A 17,072-nucleotide genomic window follows, 5' to 3' on the forward strand; every position below is an offset into this window, starting at 1 on the left:
GAAGAATTGAGTAAAAAGAAAAGACAACCTGAGATTGAAGCCATAATTTCAAGTAAAAGATTTACAGGTGCAAGCACTGTAATAAGCTACATTTTAGTGAGTGTAGAATGAAGAGTCGAGCTTATTTCAAATGTGGTTCTTTTGACCACTATCTTAGAGACTACCAAAAGAAACCTTGAAAATATATTATTCAAACTTCGAGGCTGAATAACACAATTACGAGAGCTAGACCACCCTGTAATCTTAGAAATGTGAGTGGTACTCGTGATGCGACGAAAGATTCCATTGTAAGATCTAAAGCATGAGCACCAGCTAGGACTTATGCTATTTGTGCACGTGAAGATGCTTCTGCGCGAAATGTTATTATTGGTGCTTTTTCTCTTATTGATACTGATGTAATTTCTTTAATTGATCCTGGTTCAACTCATTCATATATTTGCACGAATTTCATGTCTAGTAAAAATTTACCTATCGAGTCCACTGAATTCGTGGTTAAAGTATCGAACCCTCTAGGCTAGTATGTGATGGTTGATAAAATTTACAAGAATTGTCCATTAATGATACGGGGTTACTGTTTCCCGACTAATTTGATGCTATTACCATTCGATGAATTTGATGTGATTTTGGGTATAGATTGGTTAACTCTACATGATGCTGTGGTAAATTGTAATCAAAAGCATATTGTATTGAAATGCCAGAATGGTGAAATGCTCTGTATTGAATCAGATAAGTTGGAAGGGTTGTCTAATGTGATATCAACTATATGAGCACAAAAATATGTGAGAAAATGTTATGATGCTTGTCGAGACCATTTTTTTATTTGAAAAAAACGGGGATCGACTTAAAAATGGAAATGGGAGTCGCCACTGATCCTTTATTGGGGTGTGATCAGCTCACCTTAAAACAATTTTGGTTTACGAGATTTGAGAAAACAGGTTCGGGAGTCGGTTACGCACGAGGAAGGATTAGCACCCTCGTAACGCCCAAAATTGGTACCGAATCGATTGTTTAATGTCTTAATGTCGAAATTTTGAAAAGATTTAAAATACTATCCTTTGAAAACAAAATTTGAATAAAATGGATTGGAAGATGAGACTCACTTATAAATTGTCACACTCAGTAAGTTAAAGTGCAACATTTTAAATCCTCAAAATTAAGTTTATCTTTTGACATTTAAAACCTATGCATTTTGAGAAGGATATCTGATTATTTGGGTCAAATGAGAAAATCAAAACCTAGTAAGTTAGGGTTCGATTCCACAGAATTCCTAAATATCGAATATTTCATTTATTTGTTTTTGTCAAAAGAATCCTCGTCTCAAGGAAAGGCTATGTCATATCGAATAAGTTAGGCCACAACATATCGACTTCCCGAGAATGAGTTTATTATTTATGTGTTAATTAAAATGGACATTTGATTTCTTAGATCCCGAGGAAGATTGGAATCCAGTAAGTTAGGGCACAATCTTTTCGAGGATCACAAATTCCGAGTGTCGCATTATTTTGAAAGACTTTTGTATAAAATGGTTTTGATATTTGAATAATATGAAATGTAACCTTTTAAGCAAATAAAATGTGATAGAACGGTGATGTACAACGTGAAATGATAGTTCGTAAGCCAAAACGTACACTAATGTATGAAGAATAATCAAGTAAATAAGCAATACAATACATAGGAGTAATAATTTCGTATCTCACATTGTGCAAATACTAACATCCATGTTTGAAAATCTAATTAAAAAATAATCAAGGAAATACCAAACAACTTAACACAAATAAAATGCGCCAAAAAGGTAATATGAGAAAAGAGATTTGAATGCATATTCACAAAATTACATGAATGAAATTTTAAAAGGAAATAATTAATGCAAAAACTTGACAACATTTAAGAATAGGATTAAAATGAATATTACATGAAATAATACTACCTAAATGAACTTTAAAGTAAGTATTATAAAAGGAAATCAAAATAAGTAAAACTTAAAATAACATACTTGTATTAGTCAAAATAGGCAATATATATGAAATGAAAACTCAATATAGATAATAATATAATATATATGAAAAGTTGAGATAGCAAAATAAAAATAGAATATTAAAAGAAATGAAGTGTATACATGCATATAATAGGTAAAAAATGATTCGAAACCAATAATATAATATACGTATATGTATAAATTATTACTATATTATATAAAATAAAATAGATTCAAACAATATCCATGATAGTATATTATAAAAAGGTAATAACATATAAAACTTTAAAAGAAACTTAAAACAATAATACCTATAGAACAAAATAATGTATATATATAATATACAAACGAATAATATAATAGTAATAGTAAAAATATTGATGATAATGAAAGTAGCAGTAACAATAATAATGATAATAATAATTAAAATATTAAACTAATTAATAAAAATAAAAAAGGATTAAATCGCAATCAAAATCTAATTAATAGGGAAGAAATAAAATTAAACTAAAGAGGAGGCCCGTTCTGCAACACGCGAATTACAAGGGGGGCCGATTGGGAAATATCCCGCTTCCCCAAAACGCACCGTCTCAACAGGACCAGATTAAAAACCGAATGAAATCTAAGGTATTAATCAAATAAGATAAAAAAAATAAAATAATTAAAAAAGTAGAGGGTCCAAATGCGCAAATAAACCATTGAGATGAAACGCGCGGATCATTCCCTCGGGTCGGGTCACCGCGCGGGTCAAAGGCCACTAAATGGCACCGTATAATACTATTACTAAAGTAACAGTTCAAATAAAAAAATCAGTTGCTGCCTATTTTATTAAATGTATTGTGCTCTGCTAGGGTTTAGCCCTAGTTTCTGCCGCCGTTTACAACACAGGCCATTCAAGGGCCACTATATCCTTGTCCTACTCCGATTGCAATGGAGAAAATAAAGAATCAGCCACCAGGTAACCTCTGCACCATTTACTATCTTTATTTTTTAAATATCGTCCCCGAATGATGAACCAGAGAGTAAATAAATGGAATTAGAGAAGGGAAAGAAAAAGAAAACGCAGAAAAGCAAAACAAAATTCCTATTCACCTTTAGATTTTTCTGAATATTTTTCTATTTCTTGTATTCAATCTCTCTGTAAAAAAAATCAATTTACAGATTTCATTGGCTCTTTTTATAGCCGAATAATAAAAAATGCAAACTGAAATAACATAAATACAATGTTTTTCTATTTGTCTCTGCTGCGTTTGTTTGCTTGCGCGCAGGTACGGTCGTACGGGGCCAGCTAGAGTGCACGGAGGCACGTGACGTGGCTCGGTGCGACGAAGGCAGAGGTTGGGTCCTGGTTGCTGCGGCACTGGGATCTCCTAGGGTTCCCTGCTTCTGATTTGGGTAACTCCTCTAGAAACAACACCGATATTGATAGCACCATACAGAATGGCTCCTACGGAGTTAAAAGAATTTAAAGCACAGTTGCAAGAATTAACTGATAGAGGTTTTGCTTGACCTAGTTTTTCACCTTGGAGTGCACCAGTTCTCTTTGTTAAGAAAAAGGATGGATCGCTGAGATTATGTATTGATGATTTGTTTGACCAGTTGAAAGGTGCCACAGTGTTTTCAAATATTGATCTTCATTCTGGTTATTATCAGTTATGAGTGAAAGATTCTAATGTGCCGAAAACAGCATTCAGAACCAGGTACGGACATTATGAATTTCTTGTGATGCCGTTTGGTTTAACAAATGCACCTGTAATATTTATGGACTTGATGGACAGAATTTTTAGACCGTAGTTACATAAACTTGTTGTGGTATTTATTGATGATATTCTGTTATATTCCTGAGATAAGACTGAACATGCTGAGCATTTGAGAATTGTTTTGCAAACTTTGCGAGATAAACAACTATATGCTAAATTTAGAAAATGTGAATTTTGGCTTCAGAAAGTTAGTTTTCTGGGACATGAAGGCATCAAAGTTGGTTCGAATAAAATTTCAGCAACTGTTAACTAGAAACCACCAAAAAATGTATCAGAAGTTAGAAGTTTTTTGGGATTAGCTGGTTATTATCGAAGATTTGTAAAAGGGTTTTCAATGATAGTTGCACCGATGAAACGACTATTACAGAAAAATGTGAAATTTGAATGGTCTGATAAATGCCAGCAAAGTTTTAACTAGTTGAAAGCCCTGTTGACCAAGGCACCAGTTCTGGTTCAGCCTGAATCGGGTAAAGAATTTGTGATTTTCAGTGATGTATCATTGAATGGTTTAGACTGTGGTTTGATGCATGAAGGTAAAGTAATAGCCTATGCTTCCAGACAGCTAAAACCACATGAAGAGAATTATCCGATACATGACTTAGAATTGGCAGCTATTGTCTTTGCGCTGAAAATTTGGCGACACTATTTGTTCGGTGAAAAGTGTCATATATTTACTGACCATAAGAGCTTAAAGTATCTGATTTCCCAGAAAGATTTGAATCTGAGATAGTGTAGATGGCTTGAACTATTGAAAGATTATGATTTGGCTATTGATTATCATCTGGGAAAAGCAAACGTGGTTACAGATGCTATAAGTAGAAAGTCTCAGTTTGCCTTGCGAACAATGAATACCCGATTGACATTGTTTGATGATGGTTCAATTTTAGCTGAGTTAAAAGCTAAACTAATGTTTCTACAGAAGATCTGCGAAGCTCAAAAATATCATGATGAGTTACACGCTAAACGGGTACAATATGAGTCGACTTCTGATTTAGAATTTCATATAAGACATGATGATTGTTTTTTATTCAGAGATAGAGTTTGTGTACCGAATAATCCAGAACTTATACAGAAAATTTTGCACGAAGCTTATAATGGTACTATGTCTGTTCATCCGGGAAGTAATAAAATGTACAATGATCTGAAATAGATGTACTGGTGGCTGGGAATGAAACGTGATATTTCTGATTTTGTATCTAAGTGTTTGATATGTCAGCAAGTTAAAGCTGAACATTAGGTACCTTCAGGACTGTTAGAGTCAGTGACGATACCAGAATGGAAATGGGATAGTTACTATGGATTTTGTATTGGAGTTACCCTTATCTTTGAAAAAGAAAGATGTCATTTGGGTTATCGTCGATCGTTTGACGAAATCTGCACATTTTATTCCAGTACGTATGGATTTCTCTCTAGACAGATTAGCAATATTATATGTTTCAGAAATTGTCAGACTACATAGAGTGCCAATCTCTATTATTTCAGATAAAGATCCGTAGTTCACATCACGATTTTGGGAAAAATTTCAGGAAGCTCTACGTACTCGATTACATTTTAGTACTACATTTCACCCTCAAACTGATGGTCAGTCAGAGCGTGTGATTCAGATTCTTGCAGATATGCTTCATTGATGTATTTTAGAATCAGAAGGGAATTGAGAGAAATATTTTCCATTAATAGAATTTGCATATAATAACAGTTATTAGTCGAGCATAAAGATGGCACCGTGTGAGGCTCTGTATGGTCGCAAATGTAGAAATCAGTTGTATTGGGCTGAGCTTAGTGAGAAAAAGATACATGAAGTTGATTTCATTCGTGAGACTAAAGAAAAAATGAAAGTGATTCGATATATTTTACAAGCAACCTCAGATCGTCAGAAAGCTTATGCGGATCTTAAACGTAAAGAAATAGAGTTTCAAGTTGGTGACAAGGTGTTTTTGAAATTTTCACCTTAGAAGAAAGTTCTTCTATTCGGTCGTAAAGGAAAATTGAGTCTACGATTTATCGGGCCGTATGAGATTACGGAAAGATTCGGACCTGTTGCATTTCGATTAACTTTACCGTTAAAATTAAAAAAGATTCACAATGTCTTCCATGAGTCTATGTTATAACGGTATCGATTAGATCCTTCACATGTTATCTCTCCGACGGATGTTGAGATTCAGCCTAATATGATGTACAGTGAAGAACCAATAAAATTCTGGCACAAGAGGTGAAAGAATTGAGAAATAAAAAGGTAGCTTTAGTAAAAGTTCTCTGGCAACGACATGGAATAGAAGAAGCTACCTGGGAACCTGAGGAAACTATTAGAAAGAAATATTTGAACCTTTTTACTGGTAAGATTTTCAAGGACGAAAATTTCTTAAAGGGGGAGAGTTGTAGTAGCCTGTTTTCAGTGAAATTGGAACAGTGGTTTCGAGACCACAAATTTGAGGTCAGAAAAAATTTTATTTTAATATTATTTTATGATCTACATTATGATAGAAATATTGTATAAAAATTTCGTTAAGAAATTTTACTGAATACAAGTCTAATTTGATGAAAAGGACCAAATTGCATAAAGTGCAAAAGTTGAATTCTAGTAGCTAAAGGAACCAAATAGTTATGAAATTCAAAATTGGAGGTCCTTATATGGAAAATAGACCATTTAGTGGAGTTAGTAGATAAGAATGACTATTCATCATTGGAAATTAGTAAATTACTGAGGTTAATTTTGGAAAGATGATTAAATAAAAGATGATAAATGAATTAAATAATAAAAATATCATCATTTTCATCATCTTTCCTAAAATTAAAACATGGAAACACTAGCCATGGTAGCTTGAAGTTAGCAAGCTTATTTTGCTTAATTAGGTGAGTATTCTCGTCCTGTTTTTAATTATTTTTATGTTTCCGATATCGTAATAGCTTAATCTAGCTATCTTGGAGATTAATTTGTAAAACTATTTAAGTAGGGTTTTTCCATGGATGAGTATAGTTGAATTATAAAGTTTTATGGTAGAAAATGAAAGGTTGTTGATAGATAAACAACCTTTGTAAAGAGAATTTGGATGAAATTATGATTTAGGGACTAAATTGAAAAGATGCAAAATTGATGGAAAATTTTTGAATTTTATGAAATTTGTGGACTGTTATTGTTATATATGAAAATCGACTAGGCTTGGAATAATGATTAAATTGTATGAATTTCATTTTCCAAGTCTAGGATAAAATCATAATTTATTAAAGTATAGGGGCAAAATATAAATTTTGCCAAAAATGTGTATTGGATTGAATTGAATATGAATTATATTAAATTGAGTTAAATTCATCCATATAGATGCGGATAGACCTAATACGGAGTTAGATCGAGGAAAAGAGAAAGTATCGGATTAGTTGCCTTTGTATCTACGAACACTTGTCGAGGTAAGTTCGTGTAACTAAATTGTATATTTATATGTTTAAATTGAATGTTATGTTTGTGAAATGTATAATTGCCATGTATAAGTATTGATCACATATCTGACAAGTACCAAGTCTCGTTTGAACCTAAGAAATTCGATGGATACAAATGACATTGTCATTAAGGGTTCCTGATTGGTTGTAGTCTTGCATGTGTTGCGGACTCACCACAGCTTTTCTGAGCATCTCGATATATGGCTTTCTTTAGCTTTCCGTTATTTGGCTCTCACGAGCTTCCCCATAATTGACTCTCATGAGCTTCTCGATTAATGGCTCTCCGAAGCTTCCCGATATTGGCTTGCATGAGCTTTCCGTTACATGGCTCGGATGAGCTTCCCTTTACATGGCTCGCATGAGCTTCCCGTTCATATGCTCGTATGAGCACACTTGTATATAAATTGACGAATTACAGTTTTGTACACATTTTGTGTACTACCTGTGTATCCAACGATATTTTAAATGGTTCAACGGGCAAAGTTCTGATATGGGACAATATGAATTTGAGACAAATTATTACGTGTATATACTTGAAATACATGGAAATGATTTGTACTTGTTATATGGACACATGATGTGGAAAGTATATGTACATGGAAATTTGATTATAGTTGAGCTTAGACATGTTTCTTGATATTCATATGAAATATAAGACTAACATGGTTGATGAGGATATGTGTTTAGGCTATTGGCCAAAATAACTTGGGTATATTTTGTATGCTTACTTTAAATTCAATTAAATGGTAAGTTAATTTCCATGTTATACGAACTTACTAAGCATTAAATGCTTACTCTGTTTTAGGTTCCCTGTTTTATAGTAACTCGAAAGCTTGTTAAGGTTGGAAGCTGGTCGAAACTACATCATACTATCCATCGACCTATTTCGGTATATATATAGTAAAACAATTTTGGTTATAATGACATGTAAAGGCAAAAATTTGGCCAATGATGGCATGTAAATGTTTGGTTGAAACTAGCTATTGGTATGGCTTGTGATTGGTATTTTTTGATATGTATATATATTTATGGCCTTAACATGTTAGATGTGTGTTTGAAATAGTTGAATGATGGAAAAACATATAGGCATATTTATGATTGGTTTGAGATAGTATATTTGGTAAAATATGCATATATGTGTATTTGGTTAAATTAGTAAGTTTGGGTACTAAGATATACGTGTTAATATGTCATGTTTAAGACATGATTTTTAGCTTGTTTGAGTTGCTTTGTTGTGGCTTGTTGATATATTATAGTGTTGTGTTTAGGTTGATGCCAAAATAGGTGAAAAATGTGGCTTAAAAATGACTTATTTTCATCTACACAGGCAGAGACACGGGCGTGTGTCTCAGCCATTTGTGACACACGGCCGTGTGTCCCTTGCATCTTAAATTTACACAAAATAGAATGCTCACCCAGCCTAGCACACGAGCATGTGGCTTGGCCCTGTTACCCCTGCATCTTTTTAATGCATGTCAGTATGCTCACACAGCCTAGCACATGGGCGTGTGGCTTGGCCGTGTGACCCAAGTCAGTAAGCTCACAAGTTTGGACACAACCGTGTGTCCCTATTTCGAATGCTCACACGGCTTGGGACACAAGCGTGCCTCTTGACCATGTGAGACACACGGCTTGGCCACACAGGCATGTGTCCCCTGGACCTTTGAAAAATTTAAATGTTTTCCGAAAAATTATTTGAGTACCCGATTTAGTCTCGACTTATTTCTTACATGTATTTTGGGCCTCGAGGGCTCACATAAGGGACAATATGATGGATTTGGATTTGTTTCTGATACGAGTGTTAGATGATATGAAATTTATGTTATTTGATCTATAAATTTTGGTAATGTTCTGTAACCCTGTTTTAGCGATGGATTCGGGTTAGGGGTGTTACATCCGAAGCCTACAAAATAGAAGGCAAAAGTTTAGTTTTAGAAGGAGAAAGTTCAAAATATTTACCTTGACTTCTAGGAAATTATGGAGTCTCAAATAGAATAACGGTTTCATGAATCAGTTCTGTGAACGTCATTAACTCCTCTAATTTATCCATCATATTGAGGCCTAAACTCTTGCCAAGTACAGTTTGTAACACATCCTCTTTATGATACTCAAAATGAAATTTCGTTAGTGGTTCAATAATATCAACACTAGAAATATTCGACATTGTACTGAGTTGACCCATCGCCTCATAAACATTAAATTTTACCACAGCATCGTTAAATTTCAAAGTAAGGGCTCCAATTTGAACATCAATCTTTGTACGTGTGGTACTTAAGAACGGTCTCCCGAGTAGAATATCGAAAGCATTTCTTGAATGGTCATCCTCTATATCGATAATGTAAAAATCTGCAGGAAAAATTAGTTCATTTTACCTTTACGAGGACATCTTCTAGCACCCCTTCTAGATATACGCATGACCTATCTGCCAATTGAATTATCACCCCTATTTCTTTCAAATGACCTGCGTTTAGCAATTTAAAAATAGATAAAGGCATTACATTTTTAGATGCTCCCAAATCACATATGGCTTTCTTAATTCCAGTATTACCTATTTTGCAGGATATAGAAAACATACCTTGGTCCTTACACTTAGGCAAGATTTTCCTTTGTAGCACTGCAGAAACATTTTCTCCCACATTCACCCATTCGTTTCCTTGGAGTTTCTTTTTATCGGTGCACAGTTCTTTCAAAAATTTTGCATAGCATGGAACCTGTTTAATTGTATCAAATAAAGGAATATTAATTTCTACCTTCCGAAATGTCTCAAGGATTTCTTTTTCCTCTCGTTCCTTTTTAACTTGGGCGAGCCTTCCAGAGTATGGGGGAGGTACAACAAATGGTTTATGAGGTGACAGCTAAGTGGAAGCTACTAGTTCGATTTCCTGTTCAACGTCGTGGTCACGACTCATGCCTGACACTAGTTCTAACTCTTTTCCATCCTTTACGGTCACAGCACCAATATTTGGAAGTGGGTTTAGCTCGGTTTGAGATGGTAATTTTCCTTGGTTCTCCAAATGACTAACCGTAAGAGCTAACTTACTTACTTGCTGATCTAGTTCTTGGAAACGTGCTTCGGTCTTTTGTTAGAACTTTTCGGTGCTAACGGCTAACCTCTCTACTATAGCTTCAAGAGATAACTTTGGAGGTTGATACTATTGAGGCGAAGGTGGTCTTTGTTGATATGGTTGATTGTATTGAGTGTTCGACCCATAGCTCAAGTTTGGGTGATCCTTCTATCATGCATTTTACGTGCTTGAATATGGATCATAACGCCTTTGAGGTGGCCCTGGGAAGTTGCCAACGACATTTACTTGTGTAGTTGTATCCTCAAGTAAAATCAGGCACGAGTCGATAGGATGATCAAGCTTAGCACATATCCTGCACAACTAAGCTGGGTTCGTCCGTCCTACAAGCATATTTTTAACCACATTAGTAAGTTCATCAATCTTATTTACTATGGAAGGAGTACTTAGCTCATGAACCCTTCTCGTAGGTTCCATAGGTGGTCAATACTATTGAGAATTTACAGCCATGGTCGAAATTAATTCCCTAGCTCTTTGGGGAGTCATGTTCACAAGAGCCCCTCTACTAGTAGCATCAATCATCTTCATTTCCATTGGAAGTAAGCTTTCGTAGAAATACTTTAAGAGCGACTGTTCAGACAGGCCATGTTGTGGGCAACTTGCGCAAAACTTCTTGTATCGCTCCCAATATTCATAGAGTGACTCTACTTCCTTTTGTTGTATTCCGACTATACTCCTCCTTAATTCGGCTACTCGAGCCGTTGGGAAAAACCTGTCAAGAAACAATCAAGACATATCAGTCCAAGTATTAACAGACCCCGGAGGTAAATAAAACAACCATTCTCTAGCAAAGTCAGCTAATGAAAAGGAAAAGCTTGTAGTTTTATTTGATACTCAGTTACTTCTTCTGGTTTCATGCTTAGACAAACCATGTGGAACTCTTTCAGATGAGTATGGGGGTTCTCGTTTTTTAAATTGCGAAAAGTAGGCAATAAATGTATTAATCCTGACTTTAACTCGAACGGTGTTTCGCCCGCCGGATAAGCTATGCATAGCAATTGTTGTTCATCTAGTGCAACTGTAAGTTGGCATATAGTTTGATCTGTCATGCCGTCTAAATCTTCAAATGATTAAATATCTTCGGTGTAAGATCCTTCTTCAAAATCAAGTTGTGGTTGTTTACTGCTCCAAATTGCTTCTCTTCGAAGTGTTCAAGCCAACTTTTCGATCTCCAGTTCAAATGCTAAAGTCCCCGATTCTGACCTGGTCATAAAGAAAACAAATAAAAATTAGAAAATTTTCACCAATCCCCGACAACGGCGCTAAAATTTGATGGGTGTCGAAACCATCAAATATAAATTCCTACGACAAATATAACAGTAAATTGAAATATAGAGCAGTAGGGTCAAATCCATAGGGACTAGTTATCTAATTTTGCCTTTTTTTGTGACCAGATTTGCTGTCGTGGTCACAATCGTGTCCACAACTTGTGCATAGTAGTGCTGAAAAAAAAAAGAAATAAAAATGGGGGGTTTAAATTGATTAATATAATAAAATAAGGAAATATGAAGTGTAATAAAATAAAATAAAATAAAATGCAAAAATAAATTTAAGAAAATAAAATAAATTGGTAAATAAAATATTTTTAAGCTTAACCTTAGCCTCAGTGTACTCCGATCTTGAATCGATCCTTGAAACAAAATTTCCCTTCCAAGCGATAAGCTGGTTATAGCAATCGAGGATCCCTCAAACCGCTAACTCTTCCTTTCGTAGTCGATCCCAGTATCACCTGCAAATTGACCCTTGTCAAATTTCCAACCATGTGGCACGTACTCGTAATTTAAGACTTCGATAGCCTTGCGATCTGAAAAGCCCAACTCGAATTAACGACCTCAACTGTGTGGGTCGTTTAAATCCGATCACTATCTTTCTTGACAAAATCCAACTAGCTTTTTTGAATTGAACACGCCAATTTGTTCCTGGGATTTTGAATACAACACCACCAACTCAACTTCTCAACTATACACCAAACGATTCCAACCCAACGTGCGCTTTTTAAGTCGAAATTGAATCAACTTTGAGGGACGAATTTGTACTATCCCATATACTAGAGAGATAGCGAATACCGAATTGAAAGGTTTTTTTAGCGGGTTCGTATCTCACGATTGTTTTGTTGGAGCAATTTTCGGGCTAAAGCTAAAAAGGGTTTAGTTAATCATGAAAATAATCATAATAAATTATTTAAATAGAATTATGGAAAGTGGGAAGAAAAAGGGCCTTGGAAGATAATTAAACCTAAAGTTGAAAGTAAAAGAAAAAAAATGAAAGAACAAAATAAGGGTGACGATGGGAAAGGGAAAGAAAAAAAAAGGAATAAAGAATTTATTAAATCCTAAAGGCAAAAGTGTGTTCAATTGGTTGTAGTCACTAGGTATTTATACATATCTTTGGTGCTAAAATTTAGCTAGACTTTTTCTAAATATTATCACTAAATAATTCGAAATTTAAAAATCGAATTTAAACTAATTACAGAGTTGTAACAATATCAAAAATTCTTCAATATTTATCTAGCCACTTTTAAAAAAAATCTTCAACCCTTCAATTTTTATCCAATCATCTTTGAATCTTCAATCTTTCAATCAAGCCCTCCTCTTTGCTTTTTGTTCTAATTTAGCCCTTTTTTTGTAAGAGTTTGAATTCAGCACACCAACTTCATTCCTAATAAGAAAAATTCAAATTTAATAGCATTTTATCCGATAATTAGCCAAAAATAAATACATTAAAATACGAATTTATCTTGCTATCACACATCTCCTGAATCAAAATCATTTTTCATCACTCACATTAAGCCACCAAACACTAAACTCATTATCACTCAAATCCCTCACTCGGTACCCCATATGAGTCCGATCACCACCACACTTCAAACTCTTCGACCTCTTACTAACTAAAAACTCTAAACCTTCAAAATAACAAAAATGTATTCAATATATTTTGTTATTGCCACTTATTTTTGGGTTTTATAGAAAATTCAATAACGGTTCTTAAAATATAATGTGTTCACTCAAAACGTTTAAAATGTTAGGATTTATAATTACTTTGTTTGAATAAATAAATAATTTAGAAAAATTAGATTAATGAAATTTTAAAAATTAAAAATAATTATAAAAGAAGAATAATTATATTAAAATAAATGACATAAAAATATCCAACATGGATATCATTATATTTGTAAAATTTATCAGTTTTAAAAAAATTTAAAATATATATTATAATTAAAATAATAATTTTGAAGTTTAAATTTTATATTATAATGAAACCATGAATATTAAATTAAATAAAATTATGATGAATTTTGAATAACCATCTATTTAAGTGGAATTTAAAAAAGGAATTTAAGCTACTAAAATTTTCTTTAAAATTACTCGCAAATTTTAAATTTCTCCGATATCTTTGTCTATTTAAGAATTTAGAAGTATCATTACTTGTGCCTCTTACATTACTCTTCCAATACATTACGACATTATTTTCATATCTCTAAAGATAGCATTTAACAAGGATAATAATAAAAGTTATATAATCATGGTTAAATTCTGCTATCGGTGGCTTTAATTACTTGAAGTTATAGATTTAACCATTATACTTTAATTTGGTTAATTTTAATCTTTATATTTTTAATTTTAAAATTTGATGCGGCAAACATATTATTATATTTGTAATGTCATTTCAACTTATCATTTTCACATATTACTCACTAAAACTCATTTACTAAATTAATGACTATCATTTGCGTCAAGACAAAAATTTCAAAATTGAAAAGTATAGGGACTTGGATTGATCCAATTTGAAAATATAGACTAAATTTAAAACTATACGCATAGTTCAAGGTTAGTAATTGGATTTAATCTAAGGGTTAACTGCTATTATTTGAGTTAAGACTTAAATTTCAAAAAGCAAATGCAGTAAAATTGATCAAATTAAAATGTAATGACTATATCCACAACTTTCACAAAGTATATAGACTAATAGCAGAATTTAACCTATAATCATTAATGCTTGAGTTAATTAAAGTTTCAATAGATTTAAGCATTAAATAAGTAAATTACAAAATTAAATTTATTGTACCAAAGCCTCTTGCTTTTTTTTCTTTCTTATTTTGCTTTGAAAGAAGTTCATATATATAATTTGAAACTCATACACTCTAGTTTGGAATTTAGTCATATTATTGACATGGTTTTAATTGGGCTTGTTTAGATGTTTTAATTTAATTCAAACAAATTTATCGACTAATTGATTCAACTCAATTTCATTTCATTGAAATCCATTCATAAAAAATTCAAATTGAGTTAAGATAATAAATAGGGATCATAAAAAAAAGTAAGGGTTAAATCACTATTTGGAGCTTGAACTTGGCAATTTTTCCCACATTGAGGCCTGAACTTTTTTTTTATCCAAGTTAGATCCTAAACTTGACAATTGTTCCCATATTGGGGCCTGGACTAGGCAATTGTTCCCACATTGAGGCTTGAACTTCTTTTGACCAAATTAGTCTCTGAATTTAACAAATTTTCCTACATTAAGGCTTAAACTTGGCAATTGTTCCCATATTATCCCTGAACTTAGGGTTTTTAAGGACTACCTTAGACAAAAAAAAGTTGAAGCCCCAATGTGGAAACAATTTCCAAGTTTATGGCCTAACTTGGACAAAAAAAAATTTGAGGCACCAATGTGTGAAATTTTGTTAAGTTCATGCCCCAACAAGTGATTTAACCCATAAATTAATCAATAATTTTAAAAATCACTGAAAATAATTATATATACTTTAATATTTGTTAAATGTTGTTATTAATCCTTATACTATGCGTAAATTGTGAATTTAGTCTACGCACTTTAATTTGGTCATTTTTAACTTATGTACTTTTTCAATTTTGGAATTTTAGTCTTAACCAAATTGTAGTTGCTAATTTATTAAGTTATGTTTTTACAAAATCTTATGTGATAAGCATATTATCACGTGTGCAATATCATGTCAACTTGTTATTTTACGTATTACTCACAAAATAGTCGTTAATGGATTTAATGGTTGTTGTTTGTGCCAAGATCGATATTTCAAAATTCAAAACTATAAGGACTAGGAATAATTAAATTGGAGAACATATATTAAATGTACAACTTTAGCATACTACACGACTAATATAAAAATCTAACCAAACGAAATGAATTAGTATTGTTTGAGTTAGAACTAAAATTTCAAATTTTAAAGAGTACAAGCATTAAAATTAACTAATTTAGAAAATATAAAATTAAATTTAAGTAAATTAAAATACAAAGATTGTATCCTTCATAATACAAATACTAATAATATAATTTGATGTAATAAATGATATCTCGTAGTTTATTGATACGATTGAGCAAATCAAATCCAAATTGTCAAAAAGCCAAAAAAAAAACCGTTTTAAAAAATAAGGCATAATGTTTCTTCTGGCCCTCTAATTTTACAAAAAAAAAGAAGTCATTTTAACATTCCATTTAATTTTTCGCTTTTTTTAGCTCTTAAATTTGTATTTTTTGTCAAATCATCTCAATATGAATGAAAAAGTTAACGTTTGTTAACTTTGTTGATCTGGCATACACATGGATTATGATAGGCGTCGAAACCACCAAACATAATCTCCTATGCACTAATTGAACTAAAGAGTATTATAGAGTAGTATGGTCGATCCCACAGGAACTGAGATTCCTAATTTCCTATTTACGTGACCAAATTCCTGAGTCTAGGTAGCTGTCGTGCCCATGACTTGTATGTGCAAAGCTAAAATAAATAAATGGGGAGTTTAGTTGATAAAGAAAAAAAAACAAGTATAAAATGAAATTAACAGAATGAAGGTTGAAAAATAAAATTAAGTAATTTAAATTAAATTGGTAAATCAATTTGTGAATGCTTAGCTTTAGTCTCGGTACAGTCCGAACTTGAACCGATTCTTGAAAATTGATTTCCTTCTTCTTAACAATAAGTTAGTTGTAGCGGCCAAGGATGCCCCAACCGCCAACTCTTTCTTGTATAGTTGGTTCTAGTATGATCTGCAAACCAACCATTACCGATTATCTAACCACAGAACACACGTTCGCGATTTAAGATCTCAGTAGCCTTGCGATCTAGAAAAGCCCAACTCGAATTAATGACCGCAACTGCGTGGGTTGTTAAAATCTAATCACTATCTCTCTTGACAGAACCCAACTAGCTTTTTCTAATTGGACACGCCAATTTGTTCGTGGGAACTCGAATACGGTAAACAACCGACTCATTTTCCCAATTGTAAGCCAAAACAACTCCCTCCCAACACGCACTTTGAGCTAAAATTGGATCTACTTTAAAGGACAAATGTGATTATCCCATATACTGGTGAGATAACAAATAGCGTTTTGAAATATTTTAGCATCAGTTCATATCTCACGATTTTCGATAGGAATGATAACCGACCTAAGGTTAAATGGGGTTTTGTTGAGCATGAAATTAATCATACTTGATTGGAGTTTAAAAGTGGATTTGAATGTAACTGTGATAGGTGAAAAGGAAAAAGGAATTAAAAAGCAATTGAACCAAAATTAAGGAAATGGAAAAAAAATTGTTAGTAAACTTGAATAGCTACTTATGCGTGAAAGAGAAAAAATAAGAATTGTTTTAATTCTATTCCAGTGTGTCCTTTTCAAGCTACCATTACAAGGTATTTATACAATTTTCATATGTCAAATTTAGCATAATTCCTCCTATGATTATGCCTAACAACCAACTAAAATCATATTTTTTTCTATTTATAGAGTTTGACAAATTCACAATTTGATTTTTAATTAGCCACTAATTCTGTAACTTTTCAATTTGTC

This window comes from Gossypium raimondii, chromosome 2 (assembly GCF_025698545.1).
Source record: "Gossypium raimondii isolate GPD5lz chromosome 2, ASM2569854v1, whole genome shotgun sequence".
NCBI lineage: Eukaryota > Viridiplantae > Streptophyta > Magnoliopsida > Malvales > Malvaceae > Gossypium > Gossypium raimondii.